Raw genomic sequence first — 20362 nt, forward strand, 5'->3', positions numbered from 1 at the left:
CTCCCGCGCATGCGCATACACACCTACAAGCACCACAATGATCCACCCCAGTATACTAAGCAGCGCCATCTAGTGGAGGACAGAGCCATTACACTAAGCCCTGCCCAACTGAGCAACCTTACTCTCCAGGAACACCACAGATCTCTCCACCTGCTTAGTTTACGGACTATAAAATTCTTCACAGTTTGACTTCTAGGGGAAAACTATGTAATTTCAATTGTATTTCAGTCTGTTCATTGGTCCATCTATTCAATTTTCTTTTTTCTCTTTTCTTTCTTTTCTTTTTCTTGAATAAAGAGAAAAAATTTATTTTTCTTTTCAATTTTTATTAAAAATATTTTCCTTTAGGGGCACCTGGGTGGCTCAGTCGGTTAAGCGGCTGACTTCAGCTCAGGTCATGATCTCGCAGTCCATGAGCTTGAGCCCCACGTCAGGCTCTGTGCTGACAGCTCAGAGCCTGGAACCTGTTTCAGGTTCTGTGTCTCCCTCTCTCTGAACCTCCCCCATTCATGCTCTGTCTTTCTCTGTCTCAAAAATAAATAAATGTTAAAAAATGTATATATTTTCCTTTATTTTTTCTACTATATTTTTTCTTTTTTGTAAAGTTTTCAAATTCTATTTTACTTCCATCATTCTATTTCATTGTATACATTTCACAAATTTTCAAATGTTTTCCTTTCTTTTTCTTCTTTTTATTTTTTTCTTCCCTTTTTTCTCTAATCTATCAAGCTCATTTCAATAACCAGACCAAAACACACCTAGGAGCTAGCATCATTTACTTGATTTGTGTGTGTGTGTGTGTGTGTGTATTGTTTTTAATTTTTTAACTTGAAACTTTTTTTTCCTTATTAATTCCTTTTCTTCCTTCAAAATGATGAAATGAAGGAATTCACCCTAAAAGAAAGAGCAGGAGAAAACAACAGCCAGGGACTTAACACAGATACAAACAAGATGTTTGAACCACAATTTAGAATCACGATAATAAGAATACTAGTTGAGGTCAAAAATAGATTAGAATCCCTCTCTGCAGAGATAAAAGAAGTAAAAGCTAGTCAGGATGAAATAAAAAATGTTATAACTGGGTTGCAATCTCAAATGGCTGCCATGGTGGCAAGGATGGATGAGGAAGAACAGAGAATCTGCAATATAGAGGACAAACTTATGGAGAATAATGAAGCAGAAAAAAAGAGGGAGACTAGGGCAAAAGAGCACTATTTAAGAGTTAGAGAAACCAGTGACCTGTTAAAAAGGAAGAATATCAGAATCATAGGGGTCCCAGAAGAGGAAGAGAGAGAAAAAGGGGTAGAAGGGTTATGTGAGTAAATGATACCAGAAAACTTTCCTAATCTGGGGAAAGACACAGACCTCAAAATCCAGGAAGCACAGAGGATTCCCATAAGATTCAACAAACACTGACCATCAACAAGGCATATCATAGTCAAATTCACAAAATATTCAGGCAAAGAAAGAATCATGAAAGCAGCAAGGGAAATTAACCTACAAGGGAAGACAGATCAGGTTTGCAGCAGACCTATCCACAGAAACATGGCAGGCCAGAAAGAAGTGGCAGGACATATTCAATGTGCTGAATCAGAAAAATCTGCAACCAAGAATTTGTTATCCAGCAGGGCTGTCATTCAAAATAGAAGGAGAGATTAAAAGTTTCCCAGACAAACAAAAATTAAAGGAGTTTGTGACCACTAAACCAGACCTGCAAGAAATCTTAAGGGGGACTCTCTGAGGGGGACAAAAGATGGGGAAAAAAGCAGAAAAGACTAGAAGGGACCAGAGAACACCACCAGAATCTCCAAATCTACAAGAAACATAATGGCAATAAACTCATATCTGTAAGTACTCACTCTAAATATCAATGGACTAAATGCTCCAACCAAAAGACATAGGAATATCCAACAGAATGGATAAGAAAACAAGATCCATCTATATGCTGTTTACAAGAGACCCAATTTAGACCTAAAGACACCTTCAGATTCATAGTAAGGATGGATAACCATCTATCTTGCTAGTGGTCACCAAAAGAAAGCTGGAGTAGCCATACATATATCAGATAATCTAGACTTTAAAATAAAGTCTGTAACAAGAGATGAAGAAGGGCATTATATCATAATTAAGGGGTCTATCCACCAAGAACACCTAACAATTGTAAACATCTATGTTCCAAATGTCAGAGCACCTAAAATATAAATCAATTAATCACAAACATAAAGAAACTCATTGATAATACCATAATAGTAGGAGACTTCAACTCCCCACTTACAGCAATGCAATGGTCATCTAAACAGAAAATCAACAAGGAAACAATGGCTTTGAATAACACACTGGACCAGATGGACTTAACAGATATATTCAGAACATTTCATCCTAAGGCAACAGATATACATTCTTCACCAATGCACATGGAATTTTCCCCAGAATAGATCACATACTGGGGCAGCCCTCAACAAGTAAAAAAAGATCGAGATCATACCATGCATATTTTCAGACCACAACACCATGAAACTCGAAATCAATCACAAGAAAAATTTTGGAAAGGTAGCAAACACCTGGAGATTAAAGAGCATCCTAGTAAAGAATGAATGGACTAACCAAGAAGTTAAAGAGGAAATTAAAAAGTACATGGAAGCCAATGAAAATGATAACACCACAGTCCAAAACCTCTGGGACACAGCAAAGGTAGTCATAAGAGGGAAGTAAACAGCAATCCAGGTCTTCCTATAGAAGGAAGAAAAGTCTCAGATATACAACCTAACCTTAAACCTTAAAGAGCTGGAAAAAGAACAGCAAATAAAATGCAAAACCAGCAGAAGACAGGAAATAATAAAGATTAGAGCAGAAATCAATGCTATTGTAACCAAAAAAAAACAAAAAAAAACAAAAAAAAACCAGTAGAACAGATCAATAAAACCAGAAGCTGGATCTTTGAAATAATTAACAAAATTGATAAACCACTAGCCAGTTTGATCAAAAAGAAAAAGTAAAATACCCAAATAAATAAAATCAAGAATGAAAGAGGAGACATCACAACCAACACAGCAGAAACACAAACAATAAAAAGAGAATATTATGAGCAATTATATGCCAACAAAATGGGCAATCTGGAAGTAAAGGAATATATACATATACACTAGAAACATATACACTAGAAACATATACACTACCAAAACCAAAACAGGAAGAAATAGAGAATTTGAACAGACCCATACCAGTAAAGAAATCAAATTTGTAATCAAAAATCTCCTAAAAAACAAGAGTCTGGGGCCAGATGGCTTTCAGGGAATTCTACCAAACATTTAAGGAAGAGTTGACACCTATTCTCTTGAAGATGTACCAAGAAATAGAGATGGAAGGAAAACTTCCAAACTCCTTCTACGAAGCCAGAATTATCTTGATTCCAAAATCAAAGACCCACATAAAAAGGAGAACTATAGACCAACTTCCCTGATGAACATGGATGCAAAAATCCTCAACAAGATATTAGCCAACGGGACCTAACAATATGTTAAAACAATTATTCACCACGAGCAAGTGGGATTTATACCTGGGATGCAGGGCTGGTTCAATATCCACAAAACAATCAATGTGATTCATCACATCAATAAAAGAAAGGACAAGAACCACATGATCCTCTCAAGAGATGTAGAGAAAGCATTTGACAAAATACAGCATCCTTTCTTGATAAAAACTCTTAAGAAAGTAGGGATAGAAGGATCATACCTTGAGATCATAAAAGCTATCCATATATGAAAGACCCAACGTTAATATCATCCTCAATGGGGAAAAACTTAGAGCTTTCCCCCTAAGGTCAGGAACAAGACAGGGATGTCCACTCTCGCCACTGTTATTCAACATAGTATTGGAAGTCTTAGCCTCAGCAATCAGACAGCACAAAGAAATAAAAGGCATCCAAATTGGCCAGGAGGAGGTCAAACTTTCACTCTTCACAGATGACATGATACTCTATTTGGAAAACCAAAAAGATTCCACCAAAAAACTGCTAGAACTGACAGCAGGTTACTGCAGGGGCTGTGGGAGGGGAGATGGGCTAAATGGGTAAGGGGAATTAAGAAATCTATTCCTGAAATCATTGTTGCACTATATGCTATCTTGGATGTAAATTTTAAAAAATTAAAAATAAATTAAAAAAAGAAAGACATAAAAGTTATAAATGCAACAATAGCAAATAAAACTTCTCACTGGTATAAAAAGACTCAGTACATCACAGTCCTCAGTAGGGACTATTCCAGGAATATGAACACAGGTTCGACATCTAGAAATCTATTAATGTTTAGCTTCAATTAATCAGAAGAGAAAAACCAAGTGGTTGTGACAACAGATTCTGAAAAAACATGTGATTTTTACATCTATTCCTAATTAAATTGATAATAAGGAATAAAGAAATACAATTATAGTTAAATGAATAATTTCCTAAAAGCAACACCAAATTAGGAGTTATCTTTTGGAGCTGGGGAAGGAGGGGATAGGCTACCAGAGAGAGAAGAGACAGAGCAAATAAAATTGGTCACATTGTAGTTCTTTTTTTTTAATATGAAATTTATTGTCAAATTGGTTTCCATACAACACCCAGTGCTCATCCCAACAGATGCCCTTCTCAATGCCCATCACCCACTTTCCCCTACCTCCCATCCCCCATCAACCCTCAGTTTGTTCTCAGTTTTTAAGAGTCTCTTATGGTTTGCTTCCTTCCCTCTCTGTAACTTTTTTTCCCCTTCCCCTCTCCCATGGTCTCCTGTTAAGTTTCTCAGGATCCACGTAAGAGTGAAAACATACGGTATCTGTCTTTCTCTGTAGGACTTATTTCATTTAGCATAACACTCTCCAGTTCCATCCACGTTGCTACAAAGGGCCATATTTCATTCTTTCTCATTGCCAAGTAGTATTCCATTGTATATATAAACCACAACTTCTTTATCCATTCATCAGTTGATGGACATTTAGGCTCTTTCCACCATTTGGCTATTGTTGAAAGTGCTGCTGTAACCATTGGGGTACAAGTGCCCCTATGCATCAGCACTCCTGTATCCCTTGGGTAAATTCCTAGCAGTGCTATTGCTGGGTCATAGGGTAGATCTATTTTTAATTTTTTGAGGAAACTCCATGTTGTTTTCCAGAGTGGCCACACCAGTTTGCATTCCCACCAACAGTGCAAGAGGGTTCCTATTTCTCCACATCCTCTCCAGCATCTATAGTCTCCTGATTTGTTCATTTTGGCCAGTCTGCCTGGCACTTAACAAATGGTGCTGGGAGAACTGGACAGCAACATGCAGAAGAATGAAACTAGACCACTTTCTTACACCATTCACAAAAATAAATTCAAAATGGATAAAGGACCTGGATGTGAGACAGGAAACCATCAAAACCCTAGAGGAGAAAGCAGGAAAAAACCTCTCTGACCTCAGCCGCAGCAATTTCTTACTTGACACATCTCCAAAGGCAAGGGAATTAAAAGCAAAAATGAACTATTGGGACCTCATGAAGATAAAAAGCTTCTGCACTGCAAAGGAAGCAATCAACAAAAGTAAAAGGCAACCGATGGAATGGGAAAAGGTATTTGCAAATGACATATTGGACAACGGGCTAGTATCCAAAATCTGTAAAGAACTCACCAAACTCCACACCTGAAAAACAAATAATCCAGTGAAGAAATGGGCAGAAGACATGAATAGACACTTCTCTAAGGAAGACATCCAGATGGCCAACAGGCACATGAAACGATGCTCAACGTCACTCCTCAACAGGGAAATACAAATCAAAACCACTTTATAGTTTTTTTTTTATTTTTTTTAATGTTTATTTATTTTTGAGACAGAGAGAGACAGAGCATGAGCAGGGAAGGGGCAGAGAGAGAGGGAGACACAGAATGTGAAGCAGGCTCTAGGCTCTGAGCTATCAGCACAGAACCCGACGCGGGGCTCGAACTCACGAACTGTGAGATCATGACCTGAGCCGAAGTCAAACGCTTAACCGACTGAGCCAGCCAGGCGCCCCAAAACCACTTTGTAGTTCTTAAGTAGTTGGTGGGTTCACAGGTATTCATTTTATTATAATGCTTTATTATTTGCATATATGTCATACATTTTATGAATTGTTTTCTACATAAAAAGAATATCTAAAACAATAGTGAACTTTATGCTAAACTGAAATTCTAAGCCATTTCCATTAAACTCAGGAACAAGGCAAGGCTATGATCAACATTATTAAATATTATTTGGGAGAATTAGCTAATGCCCCCCCCCATTAAATAACCCACATAAATATTAGAAGAGACACAACTTGTTTGAAATCGCAGTGCTTTTATAGCTAAAAGGCCCAAGGGACTCCATTTTTAAAAAATAAAAAAAACTTCTTTAACTGATAACTTGTTATGATGACTAGATATAAGATAATAAGAAAAATACATAAAAATCACTTTCTCTTCTTTGTACTCAACAAAATCAGTGAAAAACAGAAATGAAAACAAAAGACCCATTCCCAAAAGGGGCAAAAACTGTAAAATATTGGGGAATAAGATTTATAAGAGGAACACACAACCCTTAGAAGAAAATACTAAAAACACAATAGTCATATAGGGACACAGAAAAAGATGGGCCATTTAGCTATATAAATTTTTTCTTTTTAGTTTATGACAAAGACACCATAAGAGAAATGAAAAGAAATAGTATACAATAATATTTAGGATGATATATTATAGAGTTAATATCCTTAATATACAGAGAGGTCTTACAAACTGATGCAGTAGACCAACAGCACAATAGGAGAGTGAGCAAATGACAGAAACTGGTAATTTACAGAAGGGAAAATCCAAAGGACCAATGAACTTTCAATCTCATTAGGTAATGGGAACTCAAGTTAAAGATTGGCAAAATATAGATTAAAGAATATCGATTTTCAAAAATAACCTGACTCAAATCTCAAATTACTAGTTGTATCACCTCAAGCCTTTCTGTGCCTAAGTCTCTTCATTTTTAAAATGAGAGTGAAAATCACAGCTTCCCACGATCGTTGTGAGAAAGAAAAGAGCATTTAGAAAAATAAAGCTGGGAATGGTGTCTTGAACAAAATAGGCAGCCCATAATGTTAGCTCTTGTTATTACTAATATAACAACTGAGGAAGTGGAGTGATGGGCATTTAATCCATTACTGGTGGGGCTGTAAATTTCTGCCAGCATTTTAGAAAGTCAACTGGCAATATATATTTAAAAATTAAAATATACTTATGTAGGTAGGGAAGGCAGGGAAAGGGGCATGAGGGAACTTTCTGGAATGGTGGTAATGTTCTACATCTTGTAGAAGTTTGGGTTACACTAGGTTTTACATTTGTCAAAACTCCCTATGTACACTTAAGATTTGAGCATTTTGGGGTGCCTGGGTGGCTCAGTTGGTTAAGCATCTGACTCTAGGTTTCAGCTCAGGTCATGATCTTGTGGCTTCATGGGTTCAAGCCCCACATTGAGCTCTACGCTGGCAGCACGGAGCCTGCTTGAGATTCTCTCTCTCTCTCTCTCTCTCTCTCTCTCTCTCTCTCTCTCTCTCATTGCCTCCCTCCCTCCCTTCCTCCTCCACATGCATCTGAGTCTCTCAAAATAAATAAATTTTAAAAAGATTTGAACATTTTATTATATGTAAATTTTGTATTAAAAATATAAAATATATAGAATTCTACTCTATGATATGCTCGCTGAAGAATTTAGGGGAATATATACTGGTGTCTGAAATGTACTTTGAAATGTATCAGAATATAAGTTGGTGCTAGGGGTTGAACTGTGTCCCACCAACATTTTTAGGTTAAAGTCCTAACCGTCAGTACCTCAGAAGTGACTTTGTCTGGAGACAGAGTCTTTATGGAAATAATCAAGTTAAAATGAGGTCATCAGAATGGGCCCTGATCCAATATAACTGACGTCCTATTAAAAAAAAAAAAAAGGAGATTTGGACACAGGGACAGACATGCATTGAGAGAAGATGGTATGAAGAGACACAGAGAGAAGACAGCCATCTGCAAGCCAAAGAGAGAGGTCTGGAACAGATTCTTCCCTCAGAGAAACCATCACCACTAACACCTTGACCATAGATTCCTAGGCTCCAGAACAGTGAGACACTAAACTCTTATCTGTTGAAGCCACCCAGTGTGTGATACTTGGTATAGATACCCTGGGAAGCTGATGCTGCTGGATTGATGGACGGTTGGAGTTTGGATAGACAGGAATGTAGTAAAACAAATACAGTACAAATATTAATGAGGGGAAGACTCCAGATGCCAAGTTCACTGTAAAGTTCTTTCAACTTGGTTGTATGCTTGAAACTTTTCAAACGTTGGGAAGGAAGGAGAGCATTTCAAAAACGTTTTCTTAGAACAGAGAACAGTCAATTCCATTACAAATAGTATCTCCATTCCTAGGAGTTCCGTGACTAGGTAATCCCACAGAAAGGATCACATAGCTTCAGATGAAGCAATCATCAGGGTAACAATGGCATTTAGACCACACACACACACACACACACACACCACAGCCCTACATGTGGGCTTGGAAATTCTATGTTGGAGATTCTCTGTTCCAAAGCACCAGCATATCAGTATGTATTTGCTTATTTCACTCCTGTTTGTAGTGACAAAGAACCTGGAAATGGCCTGACTGCCCCTCAGTAGGGGATGGTTGGCTCAGTGGTGGTTTGTCTGTGGAATCTATGGTGCTGTTATTTGAATGAGGTAAATCTATATTATTTTCCCCCACCTCCACTCTTAGCCTCTGCCCTGTGTTGTGCTTCAACAAAACCTATATTATGAAGAGTATTTTTGCTTTTATAATAAAGACATAGTTTTTGTTGTTGTTTTTAATGAAAGAGGTCATCCCTCTGCTGAGAGTGTCACTATGGACAGGCCACCTCATCCTCCAGGCACGTTCCTGCACCTTTAGCCATTTAGGAGAGGGAGGGTGGGCACCCAGGCCTGGCTGAGGCTGCTTACCCTCAGGTTGGATGGTCGAAGCAAGGAAGCACCCAATAGTCAGCCCAGAAAGGTAAGTCGAGGGAAAGAAATGGGCTCATCAGTTCCTCCTGACAGCTGCAAACAGTAGGAGTAGAAACTGAGCTGGGGTTCAGGTCTGGTGAAGAAACTGGGGCTTGTTCATTGAAAATCCACATCTTAGGGGACGAGCACAACAAGAAACAGTGGGTGGGTAAACAAGAGGGAAGATTCTAGAACCAGCATAGTCTGAGTTTGGAAATTCTGGCTGTCCCACTCCCTGTGAAGCTGGGCAGATGCCTTTTCCTATTTTGTCTTTTGTAAAATCAGGTTTGATGAGAAGAGTAAATGCAATGGTATATATGAAACACGTACCATAGATGCTCAGGACACTGTCATTATTTCCTCTCTGTACGCACCCAATCATCGCAGGTGCTCTGTTGTGGTGACCACCGTTGTCATGCCTAGAGTATTTCCCTAGTCTTTTCTGGAAATAGACAAAGGGAGAAACTTGCTTCTGCCAACCTTGCTCTCTGCTCCACGACTCTGGAAGCTCCTTCTGGTTCCTCTGCATGCAGCTGAGAAATAAAGCCCTTAGCTCAGATGGCAGGAAGCCAGGGAAAGAACACATCACAACCGTGTCCCCGTAATAACTGGTCTTGATTGCCCGACACAAATGGCTCGTGGGTACACTGTGCCAATGAAGACATCAGGATTTGAGGATCAAGTTTAGGTATCTGGTCCAGGGCTAGGTTCTTATTGTAGTGTGTGCATGAGAGAGAGAGAGAGAAACAGACAAGGACATAAAGAGGGAAAGAAGGCTGGCTTGTTTCACAGAGGGAGGAAGCAGGCAAAATCATACTATTCAAAATGTTACTTCTGAAATCAGAAAGTGATAACCCTCATGTGCATGCAGATCAGCCTTGGAGATACTTAGATACAATGTGCTCTGCTCTGAGAAGCCGGGTGGCTGCTGAGTCGCCTGCCTCTACTGCAGAGGCTGAGTCTGGCTGGGTGGGTGAGGCAGCGAGGGCACACCAGCGGATAGATTAGAGAACCCGTGACTCAGAGGTGTTTTATGCATCCCCTTATACTGGATGAGCTACTCCTGGCCCTCCAAGACAGAAAGCAAGCCTCCTGTGCCTTGAAGCCCCTGGACATCCCTCCCCTACCGCTCACCACCCTGTGGCAATCTCAGGGGCAATTTTACTGCTTTGCTAAACGCTTTCCTCGGTTGAAGCAGAACACAGGAAGTCATGCTTCTTTGAAGAAACCACTCCTCACAGCACTGTGGACCATCTTTCCTGTCCTCCATAAAAATGTCTCAATCTCAGGGGGCTTGTAACAACTCGGCCCTAATCGTGAGCCAGCCTGTGCCTTGTCCCCGGTCTCCCATCACCCTTCAACACTGCAAAGATGACAGAGGAAGGGACAGACAGCTTCTGCTGCAGGACTGGAGTTTGGAGGGTGCCTCCCGTCACTCGTGCTGGGAGCTCGGACTCTCCTGGCATCCACATCAGCTCTGGTCTTCAATGTCACTGGCTTCCTGAGCACCCTACTCTGGCCTGTCACCCACCTTTCTTTCACAGTCCTGTGTTCCTTTGTCTATCCCCTTCAGCTCTGTGTTAATGCCTCAGTGACCCCGGTGGGCGGTCATTGGGAACAACTGTCTTCTGGAAGGTTGGCCAGTCTCTGTAGGCTTGGCCACTTCCCTCCCGTTACCTGAAGCTGGAAGCTGAAATTAGTCTGGTTTTATCTCCCTTGGCGAAATCATTGCTCCCTGGCTCTGCAATTCAAGGCTGCTGCCTTGGGTTGGCCCTTCCCATTATGTCTATTGCATAACAAGTGCCTTTGTTCCTGGCTGAGTGTGACATTACTCAAATGTGACAATGCTCCCTTTGTTCTCCTCCTCCCAGGGCCTCAGCGACAGCGGCTCCACACCACACCACCGTGAAAACCAAATCAGCAGAAGCCTGCTGGAAATTGATGCGTGATGCCTGAGAAACTTGCTCTGGATGCTAAGAGACGCCCATTACTGGCACCTTCCCTTGACTGTCTCAGAATTGCTTGAGGGCCCTGTTGCTTTGTCAGCCACGCCAGTAATGAGCTGGTAACCCTCACTAACCTTGGCCAATTGCACGGTCACGTCTGGACTCACGTAAGTTTTTCTGGAGATTTCCAAGCAAGGCAGTCATTCAAGAGCTCATCGAGCCCATCCTCCAGCTTCCAGGCTAACCAGACCACCTGTCCACTGTCCAAGAAAAAAGGGCATCCATTATCCCTTCAACCCTCATAAGACCCCCTGTGAAGGAGGTGTTCCATTCCCATTTTAGAGATGAAAACAGTGAGCCTTGGGGGGATACAAGGCTAGGAAGTGGTGGCACTGGTCAGGAACTGAGGGTTTGCTTCACTCCCCAGACGGGCCCTGCAGACTTAGAGAAACAAGTTCAAGGTCCTCTTCCCCTCCCCCGCTTCTCAGCTATGCCTGACAAAGTGGAATAGGACTTGAAAGGGGAACCTTTGCCCCAAAGACAACTGGAGACCCAAGTCTCATCTCTGTGAAGCAGCTTCCTTGTAGAGTGAGGGTGGCAGGGGCTGGGGCGGCAAGTGAGCATGACCGAGCTGAGTTAGCACATCCTCCAACTTTGGTGCGAGCACAGTTTCTGTGAGCCAGGGCTTTCCTCTTGCCATCCCGGTGTAGGGGAAGGAGACGAGAGGCACACGTGAGAAGCAAACTCTCAGGTCTCTAGGTCAAGTCGCAGCCGCCCCAACGAAGTCATCCAGACAGAGAGGCGGCCAGGCTGAGAAACCCAGAATTTCAGGCAGACGATTTCAGGGCTCCCTTGATGAAGGTCTCCAGATTTGCATCCCACCCCTGCCTCCCTCTGTTAGGTGAGGCTCCCTGAGTTCGAGGAACTGGAGGACAGGGGATACCCTCCCCGCCTTTGACTCCCAGCCCTATAGGGTGGCTCATCACCAACAGAAACTTATTTCTCACAGTTCTGGAGGCTATGAGTCCAACACCAGGGTATCGGTATGGTCTCACTCTGCCGAGAGCTCCCTTCTGGGTTGCAGATGGCTGACTCCCCGTGTCCTCACAGGGCAGAGAGAGAGGGAAGCAAGTTCTCTGTGATTCTTACAGAGGGCACTAATCCCATTCATGAGGGCCCCACCCCATGACCTCATCTAATCCTAATTACCTCCCAAAGGCCCCACCTCCCTCCATCTCACTGGGTGACAGAGTTTCAACATGTACATTTTGTGAGGATACAAACGTTCAGTCCATAACAGGCTGGAAGGTTTTCCTTTCCTTTTTGGTTATGAAAGCAAGAGCCACTCTCATAGCAGGTCTCTTGTTGCAGGTGGAGAGGGAAGCCCATCTGAAAAGCATCGGAGGCAATGCCTCTGACCTTTCCGGATACCCTCTGCCCCTCCCACCCACCAAAGTGCGGTTCCGTCCTGTGGCTTGGGAAAAGCACAAAACCAGGTCGACCAGGGCTCCCAGGACTTGGGTGAGAGCAGGCAGGGGTGGCGGGGAGGTGGAGGCCGGGGCAGGGCGAGGGATGGGAGAGAGGAAGAAGGTGAGAAAGAGGAAGTGGACAGAGTGGGGGAGAAAGAGCGAAATGGAAAGAGAGGAGAGGGAGGACTAATAAAGCAAGGACATGATAGAGAAGGGCAGAGAGAGGACACCTAGTGCCTCTTGCTCTACGGACCGCATTGATTGCAGAGCCAGAGCGTGTGAGATTCTGGCCCACTGCTCACTCAGACCCGGCTGACAATGGTTTTCCTGCCGGTGATCCAGCCCGAACAGCAGAAAACAGAAGCTGTTCTAATAGTGATGATAACACTAGTAAATAAAACAGCTAATGTTGAGAGCAATTAGGGTTGAAAGAAAATCTCACTGCACTGAGAGAAGCCATTCCATTGTCCTCTTGACTTCACTTGGTGTCTAGTGGAGGGATGTTCAATGCCTTAGAAAAAGCAGGGGTCTTTGGGGTTTTTTTATTTATTCATTTTAGAGGTGGGGGAGTGCATGAGTGGGGGAGGAGGCAGCAAGAAACAGAGAGAGAGAGAGAGAGAGAGAGAGAGAATCTTAAGCAGGCTCCACACTCAGCATGGAGCCCGATGCAGGGCTCGATCCCATGACCCTGGGATCATGACCTGAGCCAAAATCAAGAGTTGGACATTCAACCGACTTGCAGCAGGATTCTCGCACACCGAGAGTTGTGACACCCAGGCTTTTCTTTCCAGGAGGCAACCTTATTCCTGCCGGCACCGGTCCGTTGGGCTCGTACCCGAAGAACTGAGCCCCGAATGCCACGTGGAGTAGTTTTCTATATATTTTTTATTTCTTTGTCTCCTATGTATGGTAACGCACAAACATGCAGTCTGATTAAGTGGTCTCATGTTACAAGGTCGTGAGGAATGTTGTCACGTACGTATAGCCAGGTTGCCTTGAGGGCTTTTATTTTTCCTTAGGGAGGGGATCTTACCACAGACTGAGCCACCCAGGTGCCCCAGAAAAAGTGTTTGTGAGCTGGAAAGAAATTTGGTCGTCACTGAGGCTTTAGACACCCTCATTTTACAGATAAGTCTGAGAGAAATTAAGTGATTTTTTTTTTTCAACACCACTAGGTGAGTAAAGAACAGAATCTGACTCTGGGGAGTCTGGACTTCCAATCTGAGAGGTGGCTTCACAGGGCTGAGAGTCGGGGTGGGGGTCTGGAGCCTGACAGCCTTGAGTTACATGCCCAGCAGGAGAGACTTTTTCTTTTAGAGTCTCCTCTCTAGAAAGGGTTTTGAGAACTGTTGTAATGGAAAAATAGGATCATCTCTCCCCTGAGTGTAGCGGGATTCCGTGGTAGCTTCCCCTTGCGGTGCTGGGGACAAGGACCAACAGCCCAAGAGCCCAAGAAGCTCAGAGAGCCTGGCTCTCACTGTGAGGGAGAGTGCTCTCTCAAGGATTCTACCCCACACAACAGGGGCTTGACATCTGTGCCCACACTATGTGGAGCTGTGACCGTCTTTCCTTTCCCTGCCTTACCACAGATCCACGCGCCTTCCTCCGCCATTTAGACTTGCGCCATCCAACGAGGCAGCCACCAGCTGTCACAGCTATTTGCATTTAAATTCACCCACATGAGGGGCACCTGAGTGGCTCAGTTAAGTGTCAGACTCTTGATTTAGGCTCAGGTTATGATCTCACGATGTGTGTTTGAGTCCTGCATCAGACTCTGCACTGACAGCACGGAGCCTGCTTGGGATTCTCTCTCTCTTTCTCTCTCTGCCCCTTCCCCATTCACAATCTCACTCTCTCTCTCTCTCTCTCAAAATAAAATAAATGAGCATTTAAAAATAAATCAGTAAATTCATTCACGTGAAACAAAACGTAAGATTCAGTTCCCTGTCTGTCACATTTCAAGCGTGACCTGCAAGCCAGTGTCTGCCTTATTAGACAGCACAGTATAGAACGTGTCCATCATTGCAAAAAATATCACCAGACGCTGATAGTTTTAGATGCTATAGATAGTTTCGTTGTTTTTTGTATGCTGTTCTGTTTCTACTAATCCTTCTAAATTGCTGTAAGCCTAGCCGTTGGCAGTTTGCAGCTCCCTGGGCACCTAGACGGTATCACTTGGCATCCGTCACTGGCAGCTGAGGGCCCTGCAGGCAGAGAGGGCGCTGTGCCCCCTTCTGGAGCAGCAGGCCAGACAAAACACTGCCTGCCCCGGCTCATTGCTGGTCTCTTTCCTCTCCACCATCCCTGACTTTCTCTGTCACTCCCCAGTGTCCCTGGCGATTGCAGCTTAAACACCTTCAAGGGCTACTGAGGCTCCAAAGTTCTGCTCAGTTGAGCCGAGCGCAGAGAATTTATCGCCAGACTCTGAATCGGCTCATTCCCGCCTGCCTTCCTCGTTTCCCCTTCCTTACCGTGACCTCGATTTCCAATCCAATATATGTGCTAACAATAAGGCAGCAACCGTGACACCCTGGGATTGGAATCCAAAGAGAAAAGGCCAGATTCCTGCTCCTCAGCCATCGTTGGCTTCTCCTAGAGAGAGGAGAAGGAGGCACAGGAAGGAGGAAAGCACTACTTGCTTCCCCAGCAAGTGGGGTTTATTTTGCCAGTCAAGTGAAAGGAAACAGGATGATACCCATCAATTTCCTAAACCATAGAGAATGCTCATCTGTCTTTCCTTCTTCAGTTTTTTTTTTTGTCCCAAAGAAAACTCTTCCTATTAGCTCAGACGTCTCATTCATTCATTCACCGATTCATTCACTCCCTCGTTTTTCATAACCAGAGCTGCACATCAGAATCACCGACCTTTTACAAAGCGCACAAACCCAAATGATGGGCAGGCAAGCTGCATCTGAGTTCGTGAAGGGTGGGGATGGAGAGACATGGAGCCTGGGAGGGGTGTTGGGCCGGGGGCTCATATGTTTTGCAAAAGATTAAAGTTATTCTACTGTTTGATCATGGGTAGGAAGCCCTGCAGTCATCCATTCCTTCATCATTCCTTCCTCTATTCATTCAACAAACATTCCTTGAATGCCAAGGACTGTGTTAGGTGAAGGGGAGATGATGGAGCTTATGCAGAGCTGCTTAGGATTGGCTGCACGTTAGAAACACCTGAGAACTTTTGACATTCCTGACGCCCAGACTGTGCACCCTTGGGGCAGGGACACAGGCTGGCATTTGTTAAGTATTACGGGTAATTCCAATATGGTGGCTTAGGGTGAAAGAGAGAAAGCATGGGTCGGGGAAGATGGGGGTTCTCACTTAGCCGTGTTGGGGGGCACGGGTCAACAAAGCGGCACTGTACATGGACACAGTGACAGCATACGTGCTAGCCAGCTCAACATCTCCAGTATCCCTCATCAGACAGGGACCAGGGCAAAGAAGATGGGCAGGGCCGACCCAGGGCAGAATTCAAAGGACACAGGTCTCGGCACTGTCCTAAAGAAAGAAGAAGCCTACCGCAGCCCCTCGAGTTGGTCAGACCACAAACTAGAACTTGCAATGGACTTGTCCCATTAACAACATGAAACCTGATCTGAAGCAAGATAATCTGTGCTTGGGGAGACGCCACCATTGCTGGGGAGGATGGCCGTGGGGAGGGCCAGGGAAAGACATCTCTCATCTCGTTCTACTATTTTTACTCCTTTGTCAACAGTTTTGCCCATGTTTTTTGTCAACATTTCTGAGCACCTCCCAAGAGTCAGGCACTCCGTCAGACAGTGAGGATCTGGTCCCAACCCTCAGTGAGTGCATTGTCTCAGGCAGGGCACAGACTTGGTCTGTTTCTTTATCCATAATGGAGGGAAATCTCTGACATTCCAAAAGCTCTAACGTCATTTGCTTCTATGACACTCTGATGAGGAGTTAAAATGGGAACACGTTCTTTGCCTCCTAAGCTGATTTTTTGAGTGGCTGGTGAATAATGCATATACTTTTGCGGTGTTATGAGTCTGGCCCAACTGTCGTCCACTTCTGGAAATCAAAGCAAATCCCAATCACATGTCTACAAGTAGGAGCTGAGCTCTGATGAGGGATATGCATTCTGCAGAGTCTGGCACATGGCAAGACCCCAGCCTATTCTCTTTCACTCCTCAGGGCTCCCTGACTCCAGTCTGCCCCATCTCAAAAGCAATGCAATGCAAGAACCTCTACTCAGGCATGCCCGCGCATTTCTACTTAGAGAGTTGTTTGTTTGTCTATGTGGCTGTGATTGTTCCGAGCCCAAAGTCCAGCCAGTGTGCTTTTGCCTAGCAGCCTTTAGGGATGGCCCCTATTCCAGAAAGTCACATCAGGCCAGTGCTTCTTATAGTAGGAAAAGGGCCTTCCAAAGTTGAGGGAGGAGGTTAGAAGGGCTCATGTTCTGTTCTGCCTGGAACCAATTCCCTTCTGTTTTGTTGTATAGTTTTAACATTGCAAAAGAAAGGCTATGCTGTATGTAAGGAAAGGCAGGAATTTTGCAATTAAGAAAGAGTTGACTACTTTATAATTAAGCTGGGCCGAATGAAGTTGATATTTTTCCATTTTCTACCTACAGAAGCAGAAATATCATGTATTTTACCCTGTAAATAAATTAAACCTCATTATGCCTTTGTTTGTTCATCTGTAAAATGGGGGCAGAGCTACTTACTTGGCAGGATTGTTGTGAAGCTAACCGTGCCCACACAGTACCTGAACACACTCCTTTTATGTAAAACCTGAAACCCAGCATCCACTAAGTGCCAGGCCACTGGCCCAAAAATTGTAGCTGTCACTATGGTAATGAGCTGTTTGACAGCCATCTGGTCGCCCTTCCTTGTACGAGCCCCAGCCCCCGAAGGGCCCACATCATGCCAACAATGGGGTGGCCTGGGGCCACACAGACCCAGAGTAGGTCTGAGCACCACCCTTTTCCAACTGTGGGGCCTGAGCAAGTCAGGCCTTCTAAGACCACTGGCTCTCCCTCTGGTGAAAGTGGGGCTCACTCTTCCTCCAAAGCTGGTGTGGAGGATTAAATGATTACATTTACAAAGTGCCTGGCCAAAGTAGATTCCAAATAAGGGGCCTAAGGTCATAAGGGATACAGAGTGGGGATGCTGAAGGGATGGGGAGGGGGGCCAAGGGGCCGGGGGAGTGGGGAAAACTGGAAGGTAGGCTGAACCCAGAAGCTTCCCCACTCACACTCTGAGACATCACCTTGGAGAGAGATTTCTGGTTGTCAGGAACCTGAGGGAAGGACCCCCTCCCACTAGAAACTGTCCTGGAAAGTGAGAGGAGAGAGAGAGAGAGAGAGAGAGAGAGAGAGAGAGAGAGAGAGAGAGCCTGAGAGAAACAATTACCATAGCCATTGGCAGGCAGATGCCGGATGCAGTTAAGACCCGGTGCCTTAATTGGGGATTAGAGGCTGAGCTTTACCGACGCACTGCCTCGGTGGCTTTGTTAATAGCTGGAAAATTCTCCATGCAGGTGCAGTGACCTTTTGTGAAGTGACCCAGAGGCTGGCTGGGCCCCAAGGAGCATCCTGCCCCCAGCCAGACACTGTGGCGACCTCCCCACCTGCCTCTCTCTTTCCCAGCACAAGTCTGGTCTTGCCCTTTCCCACCTCCTGCAGCGCTGACCCAGAGGGACACAGAAGGTAGAAAGACTTACTAAGGACCTGTGCCTATTCGTATGGTGCCACTTGATGGGGCTGGACAGTCCTGGTGTCCCCATGTTTCTTTCCTTCCCATGGGCCATTTGGCCATCATTAGACTTAATGAAACCATTTTAAAACTCAAAACCTGAAAGTTCTCTTTAAAATGCAGGTAATAATAACCTGTCTGCCCGGTTTCACGTGATGCAGGTGTAAAGTCCCTTAACACATCGTCTTCTTTGATTCCCTAATGATCCTGTAGGTGGGAAGGACAGGAGATGCTCTTCATAGATCCAGAGACAGAACTGGGGTGTGAAGGATGGGCAGCCCCAGAGTCGAGACCAGGTTCAGGTCTTCTGATGCTCAGTCCTTTCCCACAGCGCCCTGTGGATGAGTTCCAGGTGGAACAGAGCGGCTGAAAGCCAGGGAGCTGGTTGTGTTGGGAGAGAGCAGGTACAACTGATCAGGAGGGGAAGGCTACCGCGCTTTTCTCCACTTGGCCTTACTCATGGGCCACAAATCTCAGTCAAAGGACGTTTAGGACAGAAGACGTGGGAGAAGAAAGTAAGCCTGAGAGAATATTCAGGAAACAAGAGTCAGAGCTCGGGGCCTACCAGGAAAAGCAGATGGTCCTGCTCTGAAGCCCTTCGACCGTCGACCACTGCTCCCCACCCGCTGGGCATGGCCGATCTCAGGAGCTGCACAAGGTGACCTCAGTAAGGCCTTCTTGACGGGGCCTCCAGAATGTTTACCTCTGACCTGGCAACACTTCCTCTAATCCTCCCGGTTCTGGGAGCAGATTAACCAACCAGCCACCATCAGGGGTTGAGACATACTTTGCTGACGTGCCTGGAAGTGGGATGATTCCCCTTCCGATTCGTGGAGCTCACAGCCTAAATGGGGAGCCGGGACAGACAGACATCAAAAGATGAGGAGTGATAACAAGATAATCTTCAATTTATTTGTGACTTTACCTAATTTGAAAGCACTTCATTACTAGGTATTACAACCTCCTTTATATTTGTCTGTATGTAAAAGCATTTAGCCACGTGCTCTGGAAAGCATAAACATGAAGCTATTAATGATAAGATTATTATCATTATTATTTGGGTTATTTTCTACTGGACTATAAGTTACTGGACAGTGAAGCTGTATTTTTTTTTTTTTTTTTTTGTCCTCTGCACCTAGTCCTGTGTATTTTGAGCTAAATACAGAATGAATGTTTGTAAATGTTCAGTGAAGGAAGGTCATTTAAATTTCATGAAAAGTCTGTGGAGGGATTTTCTTTCCTTTAAAGATAAGGAATCTGAGACACAGGTAGGGAAAGCAACAGAGCTGGGGCTAGAATATAGTCTATGCAGAGTATAAAAGGAGGACATGAGGGGCGCCTGGGTGGCTCAGTCGGTAGGGGTCCGACTCCGGCTCAGGTCATGATGTCACAGTTTATGAGTTCGAGCCCCACATCAGGCTCTGCGCTGACAGCTCAGAATCTGGAGGCTGCTTTGGATTCTGTGTCTCCCTCTCTTTCTCTGCCCCTCTCCCACTCATGCTCTCTCGCTCAAAAATAAACATTTTAAAAGTAAATAAATATTAAAAAAATAAAAGCAGGACATGGGAATTCTGCAAGAAAGGTGGTCAGGGAAGGCTTCGTGAAGAGGCGCGGCTTTTATAGGCTTTTTCAAAATGAGCATCAGAGAGGCATACAAGGAACAGGAACCAATAAAGTGGAACAGCAAGAGAAAAATCCTGCAGAAGGAAGGATTCCTGCACTGCAGGAAACAAGAGTCCGGCACTGCAGGATTCAGAGCACAAGAGATCCAACCCAGTAGGCTAGCCCAGGATCAAGGCTGAGAGAGCCTTGAATGTTAGACTGAAGGTTGAGGTCTTATCCTAAAGCCCATTAGGGCTGGGGCACCACCTGGACTGCCTTCCACCAAAAGACACCAGCTCTGGGCCTACATCCATTCACTGTGGGGGCTGTGCGATGGCCACTAGTACCAGACCCTGAAAGAATGGGAGTGCCCCCCCACCCCCCCATCCTCGTCCCCGACCCCGACCCCGCACAGCACAGGGCCATCTGCAGGGCGGCATGATTCATTCATTAGCACCAGGAAGAGAAGATGAGCAATCTGCCTCAGCACCTAATGAGAAAGATTGGAGCCTACGAGGTGCATGCTTATTACTGAGGGTGCCACATTAATTATGGACTCTGAAAGAGAAGGGGGGGCCGCTGGGA

General features: G+C 44.5%; 2 long non-coding RNA genes across 2 annotated transcripts in view; one reads left to right on the plus strand and one right to left on the minus strand.

The window, feature by feature from the left end:
• Positions 1-10895: 10895 nt before the first annotated feature.
• LOC123380333 lies at positions 10896-13406 on the plus strand. Its single transcript, XR_006585935.1, has 3 exons — positions 10896-11156; positions 12361-12510; positions 13250-13406. It is a non-coding gene; the product is annotated as an uncharacterized LOC123380333 (long non-coding RNA).
• Positions 13407-17867: 4461 nt separating this feature from the next.
• The window catches only part of LOC109491796, a 27043-nt gene continuing 24548 nt past the window's right edge, over positions 17868-20362 (minus strand). The window contains exons 3-4 of the long non-coding RNA XR_002736068.2: positions 18741-19019; positions 17868-18556 (exon numbers count right to left, since the gene is read on the minus strand). This is a non-coding gene — a long non-coding RNA (uncharacterized LOC109491796). The remainder of the gene's footprint in view (positions 18557-18740; positions 19020-20362) is intronic.

Source organism: Felis catus, chromosome D1 (genome assembly GCF_018350175.1).
Source record: "Felis catus isolate Fca126 chromosome D1, F.catus_Fca126_mat1.0, whole genome shotgun sequence".
Taxonomy (NCBI): Eukaryota; Metazoa; Chordata; class Mammalia; order Carnivora; family Felidae; genus Felis; species Felis catus.